The sequence below is a fragment of the Dermochelys coriacea genome, chromosome 10, assembly GCF_009764565.3.
Source record: "Dermochelys coriacea isolate rDerCor1 chromosome 10, rDerCor1.pri.v4, whole genome shotgun sequence".
NCBI classification, from domain to species: Eukaryota; Metazoa; Chordata; order Testudines; family Dermochelyidae; genus Dermochelys; species Dermochelys coriacea.
The window spans coordinates 6,372,131-6,393,085 of record NC_050077.1 but is presented as its reverse complement, the minus strand read 5'-3'; the positions used below and the strand labels follow the sequence as shown (position 1 = coordinate 6,393,085).

Here is a 20,955-nt window from a genome sequence, read left to right as displayed (position 1 = left end):
AGCTGGTGTAAATCAACATCGCTCTATTTACCTTCAGTAGAACAATGTCGATTTACACCAGCTAAGGACCATCCGTTTGGAAAGTCCAGATTTAGACATATGAGCTGCCTCCTTTTCTTGACCATTTAATACTATTTTAAGTCAGGGATGGAAGGCTGGGTCCTTTCCCGTAAGTCAAACTTGGGGAGGGGAAAAGTGAACCTTTATGCTATAAGGAAACTCCTATGTTGATCCTTCTTTGTGTTACTTTTGATACCATGGCTGTGGAAGTGTTAACAGGGGAACTTCACACCATCCTTACCAAGACCCTGATCTCTGCACCAACTGCCTATAGGCATGCTCATTGTATGTGTGCACCACCTAGCTGGACATATATTAAAATTGAGCAAACATATTCCCATAAACTCATGTCCTTTCCTCTCCTCTTCCCTCTCCAGTGGATGTTTTATTCCTCACTTGTCTGGCACGGATTTGGCCACTCTTACTTAGACCGCGTGGTACTGTGGGTAATGTGAGTGAGGCACTACTCAATCGGCGTGATGAGGCACATTCTGCCACCCTAGACCCTGGTCCTGCAACTTGTGTTCAACTGAGCCCAGGCAGTGCCCCATTGACGTCAGTGAGTCTCCACACAAACGCAGGGATCCTCCCCTCTCCCTCCCTCTGTCATCCCCAGCGTAAATTGTTGGATCAAAGCCCCAGGGTCTCAGCTCTTTGGAGCAGGAGTCAGTCTTCTATGACAGGTTTCAGAGTAGCAGCCATGTTTCTGTTTCTAATTAGTTCTTTTCCCCCCTCCTGCTCCTTCGCTTCCCGCAAGAGTGGGCTGAGGGATGCTGCATTCTTTGCATCTCAAACATACTAACATGCTGGAGGGCTGATGGGATAACTCAGAGCATGAGTTCTTGCACCACCACTGAAAGGAAAGGGGCCATAAACTTTTTAATGGAGGTTTCTCTTCTCCAAAGTTAGTCAGCCATTGAAGTAAAATAACTGTTAACCAAAAACTCTCTCTCACAGAAAAATAAAACAGTCTGGCTGAAATTCCGTTCTCTGCCAAACTGTTACAGCTTTCACTCTCCCGACAGGTGATGTCATTGTCTCACCAATTCTCCAGTCACCAGTGCGAGCTATGGTAGACAAGAGCTGAGTTTTGGAAATAAAATAACCAATGAGACACACACCACCGCCCTACTACATCCCAACCTTTCAGCCCCCCCTTAATTCATCAAGAAGAAAGAAGCGTGGGCAAATGCCTCCCCTTTTCTCCCCTTGCATCTCATCTTTAAGAACTTTTAACTGTTTGAACTAAGCCTCTGAACTTGTGTCCTGACCAGCTCCAAGCACAAACTCGGGCATGTTGAAGTTCTCCCATTGCCCAGTTCCCTAGCTCAGCTGGGTGATCTGCTTCTGAAATGACCCAGCACAAGGGGAGGGGCTGCTGAGAGGAACACAGGGGTCCCTCCAGCTTTTGGGAGCTACTTAAGCATTTCTGAGTCAGTTTCAAGCCATTTCTGCAGCAGACAAGAGCATAGGTCTCTTCAGCAACAAGCACAAATGCTCTTTGGGGCTCATTAAAAGTCTCCAGTTCAAATCTAGTCACTTGCAGCTAATTCTGTCCAGCTCCTGTGGAACAAGTTTGTTCATCTGAAAGACGTCCCAAATGGAGCCCAGCTGCACGCTTTTCAGTAGTCAGCAATGTAAACTTGTAGCCTCACCCCGAATGGTTTGCAGGCTCCCGGCAGAAAACTAAGTATGGCACCCAACTAAGTAGACACACAAGCGCGTCCTGAATTCACCAAAGTCACTGCAAACTCTTCTGAATTATTAATAGTAACAATAAACAAAGCTTCACTGCAGCATCTCTTCATAAAACCCTCCATGCAACTTCTCTGTCTCTCAGATCTGGAAGTGAATTTGAGTGGCATAAATTGTTAATACCCAGGGACAACAACTAAGTAACATAAATAAAAAAAATATTTTCACACCCCATTCCCTTTCGCCGTCTCATGATTTTTTTCTACTTTTACTTTTTTCCTACAATCATATTATGAATGATGACAGAAGTATATTATCTTGCAGAATATACAGAAATCTGAGTTAATTTCCACAGTGAGGTGGGTGGAATCTTGAAAATACTCTCCCCAGAAACCTTCTGCAAAGGCTTTTAGAGTACCTCCAGGAGAGGTTCAGAGAGATGTCCCTGGAGGATTTCCGCTCCATCCCCGTTAACAGACACGTTAACAGACTTTTCCAGTAGCTGTACTGACCACGAATGCATCCCAAGTCCTCAGGGCTACTTAATCATTAAAAAACGCTTGCTTTTTAACATGTATTATATTTAAAAAGGTACACTCACCAGAAGTCCCTTCTCCAGCTTCGCTGGGTTGGGAGGGTATTTCAGTCAGGGTGATAAAAAGATCCTGGCTGTTGGGGAGAACAGTGTGCTGTGTGCTCTCTTCAAGCTCGTCCTCCTCCACCTCCTCATCTTCCCTGTCCACAAAATCCTCAGGCATGGCGGAGAGTACCCCATCATCGGAGTCCACGGACAGGGGTGGGGTAGTGGTGGCACCCCCCCCCTAGAATTGCATGCAGCTCAGCGTAGAAGCGGCACGTCTGGGGCTCTGTCCCGGAGCATCTGTTTGATTCTTTGGTTTTCTGGTACGCTTGTCTGAGCTCCTTAAGTTTCACACGGCACTGTGTTGCGTCCCTGCTATAGCCTCTGTCCCTTGTGGCCTCGGAAATTTTTTGAACTGTTTTGGCATTTTCTCTTTTGGAACGTAGTTCTGACAGCACGGGTTCCTCTCCCCACACAGCAATCAGATCCAGTACCTCCCATTCGGTCCATACTGGAGCTCTTTTTCGATTCTGGGACAGCATGGTCACCTGTGCTGATGAGCTCGCCTGACCTAACAGGAAATGAGATTCAAAAGTTCCCGGGGCTTTTCCTGTACACCTGGCCAGTGCATCTGAGTTCATAGTGCTGTCCAGAGTGGTCACAATGGTGCACTGTGGGATAGCTCCCGGAGGCCAATACCTTCAAATTGCACCCACACTAACCCTAATTCAAAATGGCGATGTCGATTTCAGCACTAATCTCCTCGTTGGGGAGAGGTACAGAAATCTGTTTTAAGAGCCCTTTATGTAGAAAAAAATGGCTTCGTTGTGTGGATGGGTGCAGGATTAATTCGATTTAACGCTACTAAGTCCGACAAACTCGTAGTGTAAACCAGTTACGTAGCTGGGTCACCTAACTTTTTATTGTAGACCAGGCCTAGCTCAAGTCTGTAAGGAACTGACTTAAGCTAAGTCTCTAAATGGTACTCTTATATGTAAATGAAAGTGTCCGTCCAAGGACACTGATTTAACTACATCCGTTTCTAAGCCAATTTACGTACATCATTGCCATTTTCTCATGTAGGTGAAGCCAGATGCTCTTCTCATGGAAGGATGCACCAGAAATTTCACAGGGAATCTGACAGCCATGCGATTTCTGATGACATAGGCACAGGAGGTTTGTTGAAGCTGTGGTTACATGGCCATGTTTGGGTGTTGCAGTTTTTTGGGTTGCCCATGGCTTGTCATGCTTCCTTAGAAACCTGCAGTGCCTACAAAAAAAAACCTTGACAGTGGTTAAGCAGCTGGTATGCCAAGGCCACTGCTCATGTTGCTGTCCAATATGATCTAATTGTTCCTTTTTCTTCCCTATTGGTCTGTCTGTATTCACCTGTTGTCTCTTGTCTTGTACTTAAATTGAAAATTGTTTGGAGCAGTTGTGAGTTTGTACAGCACCTTGCACAATGGGGTCCTGTTCTATGACTGGGACTCCCAGGCACTACTACCTTTCAAATAATAAAACAAGAATTTGAAATTGCTTTAGGAAAGCCTATTCTCTCTATGCTGAAAGACAGTGAATCTAGCTACACGTAACCAAAAAGCCTGCATACAAAATTCCCAGGACTGCCAGAACCCGAGACAGTTTACACATGATGGCTGCAGTTCACTGGAATTAGATGCTACTGAGTCACTCCACTTAGAGCATTTTATCCTCAGTGTGGAATGAGTCTGGTCTCTCTGCTCAGTGATTCCTTCATCTAGCCTTCGTATTGCTTTAATCTGTTTGTTTTCCTCCCTTCTTGCTCTCAAAGGCCAGAATATTTGCCTTAAATATTTGTGTTCCAGTTCAAATTCAAATCCAGTTCCATTGGCACAGCTGTAGAGTTTTCAGTCCTAATTGTATGGAAAATTTTTGCATTGAAAATCTGACCATCTGAGAAAGAAACATCATATGCAGGTGCCACATGGCTTAGAGAACCAGGCACAAGGGAAAGAGCCCATTAATGCTATTCTGACTCAAGGGGCTGCAATGAGAATTTTGCTGGTCTGCACACACGTTCAGCTTATACAAGGAAGAGTCAGAAATAGGCACCATCAATGGTGAGATATTTTCCTTGCCTTTCCCCCTCAAACATGTGTTCTCAGTGTAAGCAATGGGGCCCATTTGACCTCTCCAGTCGTAGTGCTGAGGCAGTTACTTTTACAGCACCTTCCACTTGTCACGGAGCAGCTCCGCTCCTTTGCCTACCTGCACAGGAAAGAGGAGTCTCATTTCATCATGCTCTGCAGTCAGCACTGCTGATCATGGCTGACAGTGGTGTGAAAGCCCGGGAGCCGAGTGTGCTAAGAAAGGTGTGACTGAGCCTGAACACTGGCAAAGTGCTTTCAGGAGATTCCCGACATGGTAACTGATGCTACGTGCAGGCATTAGTTCAGAAGCAGCAAGCTGCAGGCAAGTGAATTGTAGCATTGGTGAAAGACCCCAAATTAACAGCCCTGGGACTCAAATCCTCTGGGTCCAGAGACCAATTTGGACTCCAAGAACCTGCTTGAATCCTTTATTGGGGTTACCTAGACTTTGAGTCCAGGAGCATAAGATTAAATGCAACTACTGGCCTATTTAACTCACTCCCTGGAGCAGACGTGGGGGAAGTGGGCAGAGCTGGCCAGGGTAGCTGAGGTGGGAGTGGGATCTAGGCCTGCACAAAATTGTCACCCCTTTTGAGCAAGGAAGGTGCACCTGAGGCTGCAGCTACACTAGGAGCTAGGGGTGTGATTTCCAGCTCATGTGCACGTGCTCGCACTAGCCGGATAAACCCCGTGGGCACATACTTAGCACAGCTAAGCCGTGCCACCACTACCCATGCTCCCGTGGCTAGACTGCGATTTATACTCACGCTGGCTCTTGTCAAGCTAGCACGAGCATGTCTGCCCACCCCTAGTTCACAGAGTAGATGCAGCCTGAGTCACAATCCTGGCAGGGCTACCCCCAAGTGGCAGCAGTTTCGTCCACCCTTTGCTCAGAGCTGTGCCTTAAATCACAAGTTACCCCCTGGTATTCTGTTAACACTCACTCCACCAGCCTGCTTTCCACTGCTGTGCCTCAATTCACTGGTAGGACAGAGAGGCACAGCTCAACCCCCACGCGCTGGATTCAGAGAGTCTGCTTCTGAACTCACACTGGCTTTGCACCAGCATAAGTTCACTGATTAAAGCGGAACTAAGCCTGAATGACACCATGGCGGGCTCAGAACCAAGACCACAATGCCCTTCAGGGAATACCTTTCTCCAGCTTACGGACGTGGTTGAGCATGCGCGGCTCATTCTTAAAAATATTCCAGAGCACTTGGAGGAATGTAGATGGTGCCAGAAAGACACTGATGAAACACGTAGCGATAATAAGGGAAGAGTATTCCCTGCTCCATTTCAAGGTCTTCGGCAAAAGCTGAGTGGGGGAGGGGAGAATGTTCTTTAAAATAGCATGTTACAAAATTCCGAGTTGGTTATTGGCAATAGAACATATAATTCCAGAGACATGTTAGCAATTAAAAATGACTAAGTGCAAGTGAGGGATTTCTCCAGTTCCCTCATTTGGATTCATAAAGGAAGAGTATTCACCCACCCGGTGCATCACACTCCATTTCCCAAGGCTTGTGATGTCTTCTCTGTGTGGTACTGTCAACCTTTTGTCTAATTGCTTCTGAAAAATCTACCCATCGCTCTCTAATTATTTATCATCTTAAAATGACTTTTCTCTCTTTTTTTTTTTTTTTTTTTTTTTACTTTTTTTTAGCGTGTCACCACCTTAATGAACGCTCAGCTGTTAGGCCTGTGAGATTAATTCCAGCACTGCTAAAGGAGATGGGGAAGGTCTGATGTAGTAGGAGCACAGACAGCTGCAGTGGCACAGGATCCAGCGAACAGACCTATAAACAGGGGAGTTGGAGTGGGAGTTTGCAAGTGGAGTTTGTATTGCGGTGCTTGCTTGGGGTTTGTTTTTGCTGTGGGAGGTGGTGTTTTGGTGTGGTTTGTTTCTTGGACTAACAGGATTTAGGTGGGAAGGCGATGACAGATACGGAGGCAGCAGTGGGAGCTACCCAAGTAGTGGAAGACACAATGAAGATGACAGGATGTGAAAAGCTGCGGTATGTACATGATCCTGGAGGGGGGACCTGGAAAGAGTTTCGTCTGCATGAAATGCCGCCTGATAGAGCCGATGGAAGAAAAGATCCTAGGATTGGAAATGCAGGTGGAAAGTCTGGTTGAGTTTAGAAGGGGGTTTGAGCAGATTATGGAGCAAAGACACGAGGTGGCTGAAGGGAAAAGCTCAGACTTGCAGATGGAGGCAGGACCCAAGAACTCTGAGGGGAGACTGCTGGGTGAAGAAAATGGACAGTGGAAGCATATGACTATGACTGGGGAGAAATAGAACTCAACAACAGGTTTGCAGAGTTGGAAAACGAAGAAGGGGCTCAGCAGGTAGTCACTGAAGGTGGAAGGGCAAGGAAGAAAAGAAGAGCGGCTAGTCCTATAGGGAAAGGGGAAGAGTCAATGGAGACTACACCAAATATGAGCCCCAGGAGGATACAGGATGGGTTGAAGAGGATTACAAGGGAGAATAGGAATGGAAAGGACTTGCAGCCAGAGGGAACAGAGGATAGACTGAAGAATCACACCATCACCAAAAAAAAAAAAAAGGCAGGTCTACGTGATTGGGGACTCCTTACTGAGAAGGATGGACAGGTCTGTAACCAGAGCTGATCCAGAGAACAGAAGGGTGTGCTGTCTACCAGGTGCTAAGATTCAGGATGTGGACCTGAGGTTGAAGAGGATCCTAAAGGGAGCAGGAAAGAATCCACTGATCATCCTTCATGTGGGAACAAATGATACCAATAGATTCTCGCTGGAACGTATCAAGGAAGACTATGCCAGGCTGGGGAAGATGCTTAAGGAAATTGAGACTCAGGTGATCTTCAGTGGGATTCTGCCTGTTCCTAGAGAAGGGCAACAAAGATGTGACAAGATTATGACCATCAACAGATGGTTCAGGCAGTGGTGCTATAAAGAGGGCTTTGGGATGTATGGCCACTGGGAGGCATTCATGGACAGAGGACTGTTCTCTCGGGATGGACTTCATCTGAGTAGAGAAGGAAATAGACTTCTAGGATGAAGGCTGGTACAACTGATTAAGAGAGCTTTAAACTAGGAATCTAGGGGAGATGTCCAGGTAATCTCCACACCAGATTTTAACATTGAGAGAGAAGAAAATGAAGAAAGAAAGGATACAGCCGCAGGTAGGAGAATGGACATAAGAAGGAAGGGCAGCATGGATACCAGTCTAATAGGTCATACTGGTGGTAGAATGTCCATGCCTAATCAGGTAAAGAACGTGAGCGAGGCCAAACAGCAAAAATGAAGATGTTTGTACACCAATGTGAGGAGCCTAGGTAATAAAATGGAGGAACTAGAGCTACTGGTGCAGGAAGTGAAACCAGATATTATAGGGATAACAGTAACATGGTGGAACAGTAGTCATGACTGGACTACAGGTATTGAAGGGTATGTTCTGTTTAGGAAAGACAGAAATAAATTAAAGGTGGTGGAGTAGCATTGTATATCAATGATGAGGTAGTATGTAAAGAAATAAGAAGCGAAGAAATGGAGAAGTCAGAGTCCGTCTAGGCAAAAATCACATTGGGGAAGAAAACTACTAGAGCCTCCCTTGGGATAGTGCTTGGGATTTGCTATAGACCACCAGGATCTGATCTGGATATGGACAGAGACCTCTAATGTTTTTAATAAAAGTAAATACTATTGGAAACTGTGTGATCATGGGAGACTAACTTCCCAGATATAGACTGGAGGACAAGCGCTAGTAATAATAATAGGGCTCAGATTTTCCTAGATGCGATAGCTGATGGATTCCTTCATCTAGTAGTTGCTGAACCGACTAGAGGGGATGCCATTTTAGATTTGGTTTTGGTGAGTAGTGAGGACCTCATAGAAGAAATGGTTGTAGGGGACAACCTTGGCTCAAGTGATCATGAGCCAATTCAGTTCAAACTGAATGGAAGGATAAACAATAAATCAATCTGCGACTAGGGTTTTTGATTTCAAAAGGGCTGACTTTCAAAAATTAAGGAAATTAGTTAGGGAAGTGGATTAGACTGAAGAATTTATGGATCTAAAAGGCAGAGGCAGCCTGGGATTACTTCAAGTCAAAGCTGCAGAAGCTATCAGAAGGGGATATCCCAAGAAAGGGGAAAAATTCATAGGCAGGAGTTGTAGGCCATGCTGGAGGAGCAAGCATCTCAGAGAGGTGATTAAGAAAAAGCAGAAAGCATACAGGGAGTGGAAGATGGGAGAGATCAGCAAGGAAAGCTACTTTATTGAGGTCAGAACATGTAGGGATAAAGTGAGAAAGGCTAAAAGCCAAATAGAGTTGGACCTTGCAAAGGGAATTAAAACCAATAGTAAAAGGTTCTATAGCCATATAAATAAGAAGAAAAAGAAAGAAGAAGTGGGACTGCTAAACATTGAGGATGGAGTGGAGGTTAAGGATAATCTAGGCATGGCCCAATATTTAAACAAATCCTTTGCCTCAGTCTTTAATGAGGCTAATGAGGATCTTAGGGATAACGGTAGCATGACAAATGGGAACGAGGATACAGAGGTAGATATTACCATATCCGAGGCAGAAGCGAAACTTGAACAGCTTAATGGGACTAATTCGGGGGGCCCAGATAATCTTCAATGAAGAATATTAAAGGAATTGGCACCTGAAATTGCAAGCCCATTAGCAAGAATTTTTAATGAATCTGTAAACTCAGGGGTTGTACCGTATGACTAGAGAATTGCTAACATAGTTCGTATTTTTAAGAAAGGAAAAAAAAAGTGATCCAGGTAACTACAGACCTGTTAGTTTGACATCTGTAGTATGCAAGGTCTTGGAAAAAATTTTGAAGGAGAAAGTAGTTAAGGATATCAAGGTAAATGGGACAAAATACAACATGGTTTTACAAAAGGTAGATCATGCCAAACCAACCTCAATCTCCTTCTTTGAGAAAGTAATAGATTTTTTAGACAAAGGAAACGCAGTGGATCTAATTTACTTAGATTTCAGTAAGGTGTTTGCTATGGTGCCACATGGGGAATTTTAGTTAAATTCGAAAAGATGGGGATCAATATGAAAATTGAAAGGTGGATAAGGAATTGGTTAAAGGGGAGACTACAGCAGGTCATACTGAAAGGTGACCCGTCAGGCTGGAGGGAGGTTACCAGTGGAATTCCTCAGGGATCAGTTTTTGGACCAATCTTTTTATTACTGACCTCAGCACAGAAAGTGGGAGTCTGTGCTAATAAAGTCTGTGGATGACACAAAGCTGGGAGATATTGCAATTCAGAGAAGGACCGGGAGATCATACAGGAAGATCTGGATGACCTTGTAAACTGGAATAATAGTAATGGGATGAAATTTAATAGTGAGAAGTATAAGGTCATGCATTTAGGGATTAATAAGAATTTTAGTTATAAGCTGGGGATGTATCAATTGGAAGTAATGGAGGAGGAGAAGGACCTTGGAGTATTGGTTGACCACAGGATGACTATGAGCCACCAATGTGATATGGACGTGAAAAAAGCTAATGCGGTCTTGGGATGCATCAGGTGAGGTATTTCCAGTAGAGATAAGGAGGTGTTAGTACCATTATACAAGGCACTGGTGAGACCTCATCTGGAATACTGTGTGCAGTTCTGGTCTCCCATGTTTAAGAAGCATGAATTCAAACTGGAACAGGTACAGAGAAGGGCTACTAGGATGATCCGAGGAATGGAAAATCTGTTTTATGAAAGGAGACTCAAGGAGCTTGGCTTGTTTAGCCTAACCAAAAGAAGGCTGAGGGGAGATATGATTGTTCTCTATAAATATATCAGAGGAATAATTAACAAGGAGGGAGAGGAATTATTTAAGCTCAGTTCCAATGTGGACACAAGAACAAATGGATATAAACTGGCCATCAGGAAGTCTAGACTTGAAATTAGATGAAGGTTTCTAATCATCAGAGGAGTGAAGTCCTAGACCTCCCCCACTGCAACTTGAGACCACTGCTCCTTGTCCTGTCATCTGTCACCACTGAGAACAGCCGAGTTCCATCCTCTTTAGAACCCCCCTTCAGGTAGTTGAAGGCTGCTATCAAATCCCCCCTCACTCTTCTGCAGACTAAATAACCCCATTGCCCTCAGCCTCTCCTTGTAAGTCATGTGCACCAGCCCCCTGATCATTTTTGTTGCCCTCTGCTGGACTCTCTCCAATTTGTCCACATCCTGTCGTGGGGGTGGGGAGGGGGCAAAACAGGACACAATACTTCAGATGTAGCCTCACCAGTGCCAAATATAGGGGAATAATCACTTTGCTAGATCTGCTGGCAACACTCCTACTAATGCAGCCCAATATGCTGCTAGCCTTTTTGGCAATAAGGGCACACTGCTGCCTTTTATCCAGCTTCTTATCCACTGTAATCCCCAGGTCCTTTTTTGCAGAACTCCTGCTTAGTTAGTTGGTCCTCACCCTGTAGCAGTGCCAGGGATTCTTCCGTCCTAAGTGCAGACTCTGCACTTGTCCTTGTTGAACTTCATCAGATTTCCTTTGGCCCAATCCTCCAATTTGTCTAGGTCATTCTGGACCTATCCCTACCCTCCAGCATATCTACCTCTCCCCGCAGCTGAGTGTCATCCGTGAACTTGCTGAGGGTGCAATCCATACCATCCTCCAGATCATTAATGTCATCATAAAATGTTTTGCACTTCCATAGAACTAATTCACAGGAGCCCAAAAGTGCTTTACAAATATTACTTAAGTGTCACAGCTCAAAGGGGAATTGTTTCTGTTACACACATGGGTAAACTGAGGAATATAAAGGTAAGTAATTTGTCCAAGATCACACAGCAAGTTACTGTTTGAGTTCAGAGTAGAATCCAGGAACTCCAATTCTCCAGCTCTACCCACTACCTACGTCTGAGAAATAGACCCATGGAGAGGTGGAGGGGGAAGGGGAAGGAAGTTTAGTTTTTCAAGTCATATTTTAACAGTAGGAAGGAAGATTCCTACCACAGTCAATAGACTTAGAAGCTTATCAACTTTATGCCATGTACATTTGTGAAGCTTAATAAATGGATGGATTTTCTACACTAGAGGGATCAAACTGTGGAGCTTTAAAATTAATTAAAGTTTTAAACCCATTTCTGCAGAATCTAAGGGAATTTCCATTTTAGGTTTACACATACAGTTCAAAAATGTTACAGCAACACCACATAGCCAGTGCTTCAAAACAGCTTGCAAAGATTTAGCTGCCTAGAGAATTTGCCATGAGTATACAGGGCAGCATGTGGCCTGTTTAGATGTAGCCCTTAAGATATTAACTCAAGCGGCACTTATGTTCACCAACTACCACAAAAGGCAACACAAGGGCCTTAGCTCTGCTCTCAGTTATTCTAACTCGCTCTTATTTTGGCAGAGACATTATTCATTGCAAGTATTATTTAGACAACTGTCACTATATCAGTTTCAGAGTGGTAGCCATGCTAGTCTGTTTCAGCAAAAAAAAAAAAAACAACCCACAAACTGAGGAGTACTTGTGGCACCTTAGAGACTAACAAATTTACTTGGGCATAAGCTGAAACAAATGTAAAGCTCACTTCATCGGATGCATGCAGTGGAAAATACAGTAGTTACCCGCTGTGTCTTGGGAAGTTATTTTTCACTTCTTCTCCAAAGTGCACTGAAATAAATAAGAGATTTTCCATTGACTTCAATGGGCTTTCCATCAGAACACAGAATAACTGCTACATAGTGTTGCTGGCTGCTACATTACAGTCCAGAGGTGGCTGCATTTCAGTGATGGGTGAACCAAACTACTATATACATTAAGTAAAAGTGCATTGAGATCCATCAGGATGGCAGAAGCAGTATAAAAGTGTATGTTATTATTAGTTATTATTATTACACAACCAGCTCATACAGCAGCTTTCCTCCATTGTTATTACATTTTTGAGTTTCCAAAATTTGTTTAAATACTCGTAAATAAAACAGAAGTACAAAAATAATCAGATGCAAACTACGGGAATAGTCCAAGGAGGTACACTCAAAAAGCAGCAGTATAAAGCCCAGGAACTGAGCTATATTGAATGGCCATTCCATCCAACGTCCACCATTTATATTAATGCCTTTGAATATTTTAGATGAAAAAATTTGAAATTAATGTAAAACAGCTGAATTATTCCATATAGAAGCGCGTTCCCGTATTCCCACTGCCAACCCTTCCCCCCAATCCTCCACACTCATTTGTTTGCACCCAGATTTTATTAGGGTTTGCAAAATTTGACACGTGGCCTGACTGTCCTCTCACGAATGCAGCTGTCACACCAATGTAACTCCCCTAACTTCGGTGCATTTACGCCTGATTCACACCAGTTGAAAGGCAGGCCCAATGCATTTGTGTGAACGCACATTAACACAACAGATCCCACTGGAGCAGATGATGATATAATCTGCAAAAAAGAGTGATGGGCAGAGCACTTCCAAGAGATGTTAAACAGACCAATACTACAAGAAATTATGGACTTTACAAAGAAATGAAACCCAGAGAACTAGACATTGTAACATCTCACACCAAACAGAAATGAAAGACACAATAAAAAAGTTAAAACCCGGGAAGCTATAGTGGACACTAAGTCACTGGGAAAATGTTGAAAAGGTGTGATGAGACTATTGTTAAAATCCTCAAACTTTTCAACAGAGTATGGGACCAGAAAAAGCCTCCAGAATAATGGGAAAATAGCACTATGGTCGAAATACCAAAGAAAGGTGACCTAAGTCACTGCAATACCTGGCAAAGGGTTACATTCCTTTCAGTGATAGGCAAGCAGTTGAAGGAAAGGGAACGGATCAGCAGGCTAGATTTAAACCTGGAAGATCACTTGTCAAACAGATTTTCACCCTAAGAATCATCATAGAAGAGACCACTGAATGGCAAAAACCACTTGTAAACATCATAGATTTTAAGAAAGCATTTGACAGCCTCCATCACCATTCACTCTGGAACATCCTGAAGTGTTATGGTAAGCCAACAAAAATAGTTATCATCAATGTTTTACATCAAGGTGCAACATGCACAGTTAAAGCAAATGCAAACATGAGTGAATGGTTTAATATAAACACTGGTGTAGGAAAAGGATGCATTTCCTCACTTCTCCTTTATGCATTTCCACTGACTTCATTATGAGAAAAAATGCAGATGGATGCAACACAGGCATTGCATGGTTTAACAGTGCAGTAAAAAAGATTTAGATTATGCTGAATACGTGGCTTTTTGAAGTCACAACTCAACCAACATGCAAGCAAAGACCGAAAGACTGTCCACCCAGAAAAATGGCATTATCAATCTAATGAGAACTTCAGCCATTCCCAATTCAAGCATTACATTAGAAGGTAAAGGAATATAAGAGGTGAATCAATTCACACATGTTGGCAGTAATGTGCAAGCCAATGGGGATCTCCACAAGCAAATAATGTCACAAGTTGACAAGGTGACAGCTGCATGCACTAACTTAAGCAAGATCTGGTCACCGAAAATCTCTGATTTAAAAACCAAAACTACAAAACTTCAACTCAAATATTATTTCCACCTTAACATTTGGATGTGAAAGATATAAACCCACCAAAGGTCCAGACAGATGTCTAAATGCCTTCAAAAGCAAATGGGCTAAATTCAATGGATACGTTGTTTGCAATACATAATTCAACCAGCTCTAGTATGAGCCATAAGTTGCAAAGAGTAGCTGTCCCTGGTGCTGAAATAAAGGCTTTTAGAATGGGAAAGAGCAGTACTAAGAACCTGTTTCTCTAAAAGGCCTTGCTGCTTGTGTCATTAATTACACGCTTTGCAATGTGTGTGAAGAGCGAGGGGTAAAATGCCACCATTCTGATTTAATCAGATTTACACCCAGTTTGGAAGAGTGTGACTCCACAAACTACAAGGCAGTGGAGAATCAGGCCCTGCATTGGCTCTGGGATCCATTTCTTTCATTATGACTGCCATGAATACTCCATTATTTTGATCACTACAGCTCATCTCATTGATTTCAATGGGAGTCGATGCCACTCAGTGCCTTGTCCTAACCAGGCTTCATGCCTTTGGGGGGAGAAATTAATTAAGCAAGAGGCAATAGAGAAGATTTTATGTAAGAGAAAACCACCCCAATATATATTAATACCTAAAACAGCTTATGGTGCTTGCCTAGTGGAAAGAATACTTAATATTTGCCACTGGAAATACCTGATCAATAGCAATCTCTCTAATGTAAACTTGAACCCAACAGAAGAGTAGCTTACTGACTCATTCATCATATAGGTTTATCAGAGAAGGGTATTAAAAAGCATAATATTTTAAAAATAAAATTATTTTAAACAGTACCTTGTTTTCCCTAGTTTTCTGCAAACTGACCAATTTAAGGGACCTCTGCACTATGCTATAATGGGGGAATACATTGAACAAGTGGGAACAGACAAGATTTTTGGCGTACAGCAAACCATGGCTAGCAGCCTTGGGGTCTGTTGGATGCTATTTGCCATTTCTACTAAATATTTGGTCACGGCTTCAATGTGAGACAGCAAACCTGCAACCAATGGAAAAAGCGAGTGTTTTCACTAATGCAATGTAATGGCTGTCAAATCTGCCCATCTGAAACCCCAGTTCAAGAAGCACATCTCTGCATACATTGGGTGCGGAGGAGAGAAATATTATGGTAGTAATTTGTATTAAATTTCCCAAATCAATGCTACCCAAAACAAAGCCAAACTCCATCCTGGACATAGAAAGACTGACTCTCTGCCATTTGAACTAATTTCAGTGAATGTATTAAATGTGTCCTTTGTCTACACACCACTTTCACATTGAGCAAGCTGTTGTATTCCGCCCATCACTCTACCAAGGCTATTTTATCTCTTTAATGTCTTATATTTTGCATGTTTTTCCTTTTTCTAGGGAGTTAAGATTCAGGGATAGCATACGAAAAAGGAGGAGCCTGGATCTTCATTGAATCAACTCATTTCCATGGTTCTTACCATGCACTCTGAACAATGAATAGGCTTAAAGAACAATGCTCATTCTTAATTAAATGGTGCTGCAGAAATATGCACTGGTATTGGCCCAAGGCCATGCTTCTTAAGATTTATTAAACCTGTCAGTTTAATATGCTCTGAATATTCTTGCTCCTTCATAAGTAGTGCTTAGAAAACAGTTTAAATATGCTTTTGATTTAATTATACTTCATACATGCTTCCCTCATTGTCAGCACATTTGTGTGTCATGAGTTAACCTCCCCTGCAATCTCTCCTCTAATAAAACAGGCCAACAAAGACAAATACTTTTAAATCAGCTGGTGTGTTCAGTCTGGTCCCCAGTAGACAGGTGTCGTGACCGGAGTATAGGTGGTTCTACCTGGTGGTCAGAGCCTAGTCAGATATCAGAAGATCAGAGTCTGAGATATGCCAGAGACCTGCCTGAATGTCAGGAAGCAAGCAGGGTCAACATACCAGGAGATCAGAGTCAGGCAGTAGGAACAGGAAGTGCAGGGGAAGCAGTCTGAAGCAGGGGAAACCCAGTTGCACAGACAACTTCCTGTTCCTGTGTTTGATTTAAATATAAGCAGGTAACTAATATGGATGCCAATCAGATCCAGGAATGCAGTGCTCTGTCAGAGTTCAGTTTATAGTTCTGGTGACTGTTAACAGATCACTGGGTGGCAAGTTGGAACCTACTACTAGCTCCTAAGAGCCCTGTAGACTAGGGTTTGAGACCAGCGCTCCCTGACAACAGGAATCCACATGACCAAAGATACACCAGCAGAACTGGTGCCAATTAGCATCTTTATCGGAAGTCTCATCAAAAAGGCCAAGGGATGAACAGGCAAGGAGATTCAACTGCTCCCTTAACCCGCAAGAGATGGCTACTGCATTTCAGTGATGACCCAGAGTGGGAAACCTTGCATTGCTGATGCCTCTGTTGTAGATGTGCTATCAGTAAGCAGAGGAATTAGTTATCTGGGACCACCAATCATACATCATAGTCCAGATTCAACAAAGCACTTAAGCCTGAGAGTAGCACAACCAGCTTCCAGTTAAGTCAAGTTTTTAGAATTGTTAGCCTTATGAGTACTCACAAAATAAAGCAATATACTCCAGTTTCCATGCAAGTTCCACTTCCCCCACCTTTTAAAAAAACTCGTTAGGAAGTTCACAATGCAAAAAGTCCCCCGCACACAAGTCATTTGGTAGATTAATTACTCCTCCTGTTGGAAGAGGGATAACTCATTTAATCAAATCCATTTCACAAGTGCTAATTGTTATGAAAGAGACTATCCTTCACCTAACGAGCAACTACACTCAAAAAGGCAAAAGGCATGGCTTGCCTTCATCCTGCCGTCGTCATGTTCCATTATCTCTGACAGGTATTAATGTTGCTATGGATGCAGAGAAGCTGCCCCTTAATTCTGAGATCTCCCCCAGGGAGCCTGTTTAAGGAAAAACACGAAGCAGGAGCCATCCTGTATCAACCCTCTTTGCTTTTGTAAGGTGATGGCAGACGTGGCAATGACATCCAGTTTGATTCAAGCTGTGTCTTGCTTTCCAAATGTAGAGTGAACATCTGATCTGCCAAAAGCCTTTCAGGCAAAGCAGTGAAAGTCATTTCTATTTCCCCACTGTGGGATAGGTGCAAAATCATCCCAACTCTTTGCTACCTGATACAAATGACGTTTTTGCGAGTTGGGTGAAATGGGTCAGATAAAGTAAGACTCAGGGAAAAAAAATTGTCCCCAACTTAGAAAGTATTTTGAGTTTCAAAAACATTTGGAAGATCTTCAGAGAAATGTAGGGTCCATGGGAGCAGAGACCATGGGCCACATCACAACATTGATTTACATCAACCAAGGATCTGGCCCCAGAGATTTCATTTGTCTGTAGAGAGTTATGTAATTTTAGAGAGTTGAATTATAATCATTGGTAGTAACAAGAATAAGTAACTAGTTTGTTTTTCAAGTAAATTTTTTGATGTTGAAAGATGCTGTATTGAGAACCCCAATTACTAAAATCCCCTATTAACAGAGCATCTATTTATTCTCTCTACTGATCTGGCCTCCTAGCCATAATATCGGAGCACCTCATTGGTATTAACAAGTTTATCCTTATAACTCCCGTGAGGATACAAGCTATGAGTAGAGAAATATTATCCCCATTTCACACATGGCGGAACTGAGGCACAGACTGGCTAAGCAATTTGCACAAGGTCTAGGATAAAACCAGGAACTCCTGAGAACCTAGTTCACTGCCTTAAGCACAAGACTATCCTTCCACCCCTAGTCAGGGGGAAATGCACCGAGGCAATGGAGAAGAGAGTGGAGCATTCAGTAACCCTGCCCATATAATCCTTGGTGTCAGTGCTGAGTTCCATTTGGGATGTGGGCACCATGCCACAGAGAACTAGAGCTCTAGTTGAAGCAATATGCCACAGCAATGCACCCTGAAAACTATATAGAAGGTGTTGCTTGGAATCCAAATCCCGAACCAGATCTGATTTTCTCACTTGGCCCATCTCCAAAATAGACCAAATTAAAATGCAGGATCCAAACACTCCTGAACTTTTAGGAGAGCTTTGCATCTCAATGTTGCAGCTCAGTTTCATATCTACTAGTAACTGAATTTAAATCCACCAACTCGTTCTAATTAGGCACCCAACAGCCGGATGCTAACAACTTAGAGACCCCATCCATGTGGCAAATTTCTTCTGTCCCAACTGGGTAGGTATGTAATTGATTGAAACCATGGTTTACCTCTAGACAGCATGTGTTTAATAGAGCTGTTTGGAAAATGGAAGTTTCATCTCGTGACATTTCAAAATTAGTTTCTAGTCTGAATACAAATGAAAACTAAACCATATCAAAAATATTCATTCACTTGAAAGGAAAATTCCCAGCAAGTTCTAAACCAGAAATGTTGAAAAATGTTCACATTTTCGATCAACAAAAATGATTTTTTTTGAAATGTTGATTCAAAACCAAAACAGTATGTTTCAATATTTCTTGCCCAAAACCTGACATTTTAAATCAGAATGTGTGGCAGGAAAAAAACTTTCTGCGTGAAAAATCTTGACCAGTTCTAGTTAATAATCATTTAATAACCAATGAATCTGTGGCCCCTGTGGTCATTTCATTTCTTCTCCTCTTCATAGATTCCAATGCTGGAAGGAACCACAATGATCATCTAGTTTGACCTCCTGTACAATTTTCACTTCACCAGGCAGGATTCCCATGGGGCGTGAAACCACAACCTCTAGCACAGAGGGTGAGAACCAAATCCAGAGGTCACCAATGAACCATTAAGCACATACATATTGTGATATTTAGAGATGATGCAATAAGGCATGGAAACATGGAAATACTTCGTATAAGGTTACCAACTCCTCTAAAGAATTAGAGGTCTGGATAGGAAGCTAAAATTGATTGAAATTCCCCTTCTCATGCTCTAATTATGGACAGCTGTGCTCGGGTGACATTTAGTGAAATGTAAGGATTTTCCTAAAATGTACCACTAAAAAGCATTGTTGTCATGGTCCAGTAGCATGCATCTTCTTACTTAATGTTTAATCCAATACACTTTGGGAAGCTGAACAGGACAATGTCGTCACAAGCTGCACTTAATTATGTTAAAAGCTGCAGAGATAGTATTATGATGGATTAGAGATGAATAGGGCTTTTATAAAACAAACTCAATCCAAACCAAGTCAACCTGCTTACAAAACAGCATTACAATAAGTCAAATCAAATCATTGCTATCATATACAGTCTAAACCAATAAAACATGTAAACCTAGAAGTGCCAGGCAATGGTACCACATCAAAAGTACCAGTGAGACCTTTTCCGGAGCTACTGCATTGTGAAGCACTCTTGGACAGATAACAGATAATTGGGTTCAAAGCTGAATACATAAAACCACATTACAAATATTATGGATGACAAGCTTTGTGGGTAAAAGTAAGAGAGACTAGTAATCTGAATCTGAAATAAAGCTTGTATACAAAATACACTTTAGGGAAAAGTAGATTTCTGGTGGTATGATACGTTAGTTAAAATATAACCTTAGAGGTTCTTCTTTAGCTACACCCATTGGTGTCACTGAGAGTTTTGCTATTTATTTCAATGGGAGCAGAAGCAGGCTCACAGAATACACGATTTTTCATAAATGGTTTAATACCCTATGCACCTTGTGTAATAGTAGGTCAGATTCAGGGATAGGCAGTCTGGGTCACAAGCCAGGATGCTAGAGTAAATACACGCTACCATGGATATCTCCTCAATTGTTCAAGTATTACATCCGCCTTAAATGCCGGTTCTGGGTGGAGGTGTGCAGTGCTGCTGCTCTCAAGAAAAGGCCTGCTTAGTGAAAGCTTTTGGTGGGAGGAGCAACATGGGAAGCAGAAGGATGTGATTTTTAAGATCATGTATCACCTGGGCTAGAACAAACGGCTATGCATCCTTGGAAAGATGGCTTCCCTCTGTTGTTAGGATCCTTGATAAATGGTGCTTTCCAATCCGCACGGGTACAAGTTTCAAAAGCGCCCAAGTCCCACTTGACTTTCAAGGAGACTTAGGCTTCTAATGCCTAAGTTGCTTCTGATAATGGGATTTAGGCTCCTAAATCATATTGGCATTTTTGGAAACGTCACTCTGCATCTCTCCTTGTTTCACGGACTGTCAGTTAAACTGGAATGTTCCTAGAGGAAGCTTATTCTATGGGCTGACTCTGATGGGGTTTGCTTTTCTGCCTGTCCCAGTGAATAATACACTGAGAGCAACCTGTATTTTAAAGCAGGTTTCCTACATAGGACTGAGATTTTTTTTTTTTTTAAAACAGCAAGCTTTGTGCATTTTCCACATTAATCCAATCCCTGGAACAATCATGGGTTTAAAGGAAAAATGCAACATCTCAAAGAATCTCTAGGTGAGAAGTGTGGGAGAGAAATGTTTTTTGTTAAATACATTTCATATGCTGTGCTGAAAGCTCTTTCTTCTGCTGAAAGTAGGCAACAACAGGCCTCCTCAAGTGATATTGTGGGGGCATAGAAAGTTGGCTTAGGGAAGAAACTTTCTTCAGTTGAATACTTTGGTTTCAGCTGTGCTACTCAGAAAAATCCTTTCAGGCAATGGAGGAAAGAGGAGGAAGCTTTCTGCTGATCTCCAAGTGGCTGAGGGTTACTTTCAATCACATACTACATCTTTGTAAAAGGCATCTCTGCTAGCTCATTGACAAAGAGCAAATGAGGCAAGAAAGTATTGTCTCTATTGTACATGGTAAATGGTACATGTAAATGGTAAAACCGAGTCAAAGAGGTGGTAAGGAACTTTTCCACAGTCACACCATGCAGCCTACTATAAAACCCAACTGCTCTGGCTCCCGACTTACTCCTACCATTCACCACTTTACTTCTCAGGTCAACCCCCCAAACACTGAATCATACACTACAGACACATCCTGTTGAAAATTCAGTGAACCAAATACCATCTTTTCAG

General features: G+C 42.6%; 1 protein-coding gene across 4 annotated transcripts in view; it reads right to left on the bottom strand.

The window, feature by feature from the left end:
- CACNA1H (calcium voltage-gated channel subunit alpha1 H) overlaps positions 1 to 20,955 on the bottom strand; it is a 480,991-nt gene that overhangs the window by 294,960 nt on the left and 165,076 nt on the right. The window lies entirely within an intron of this gene.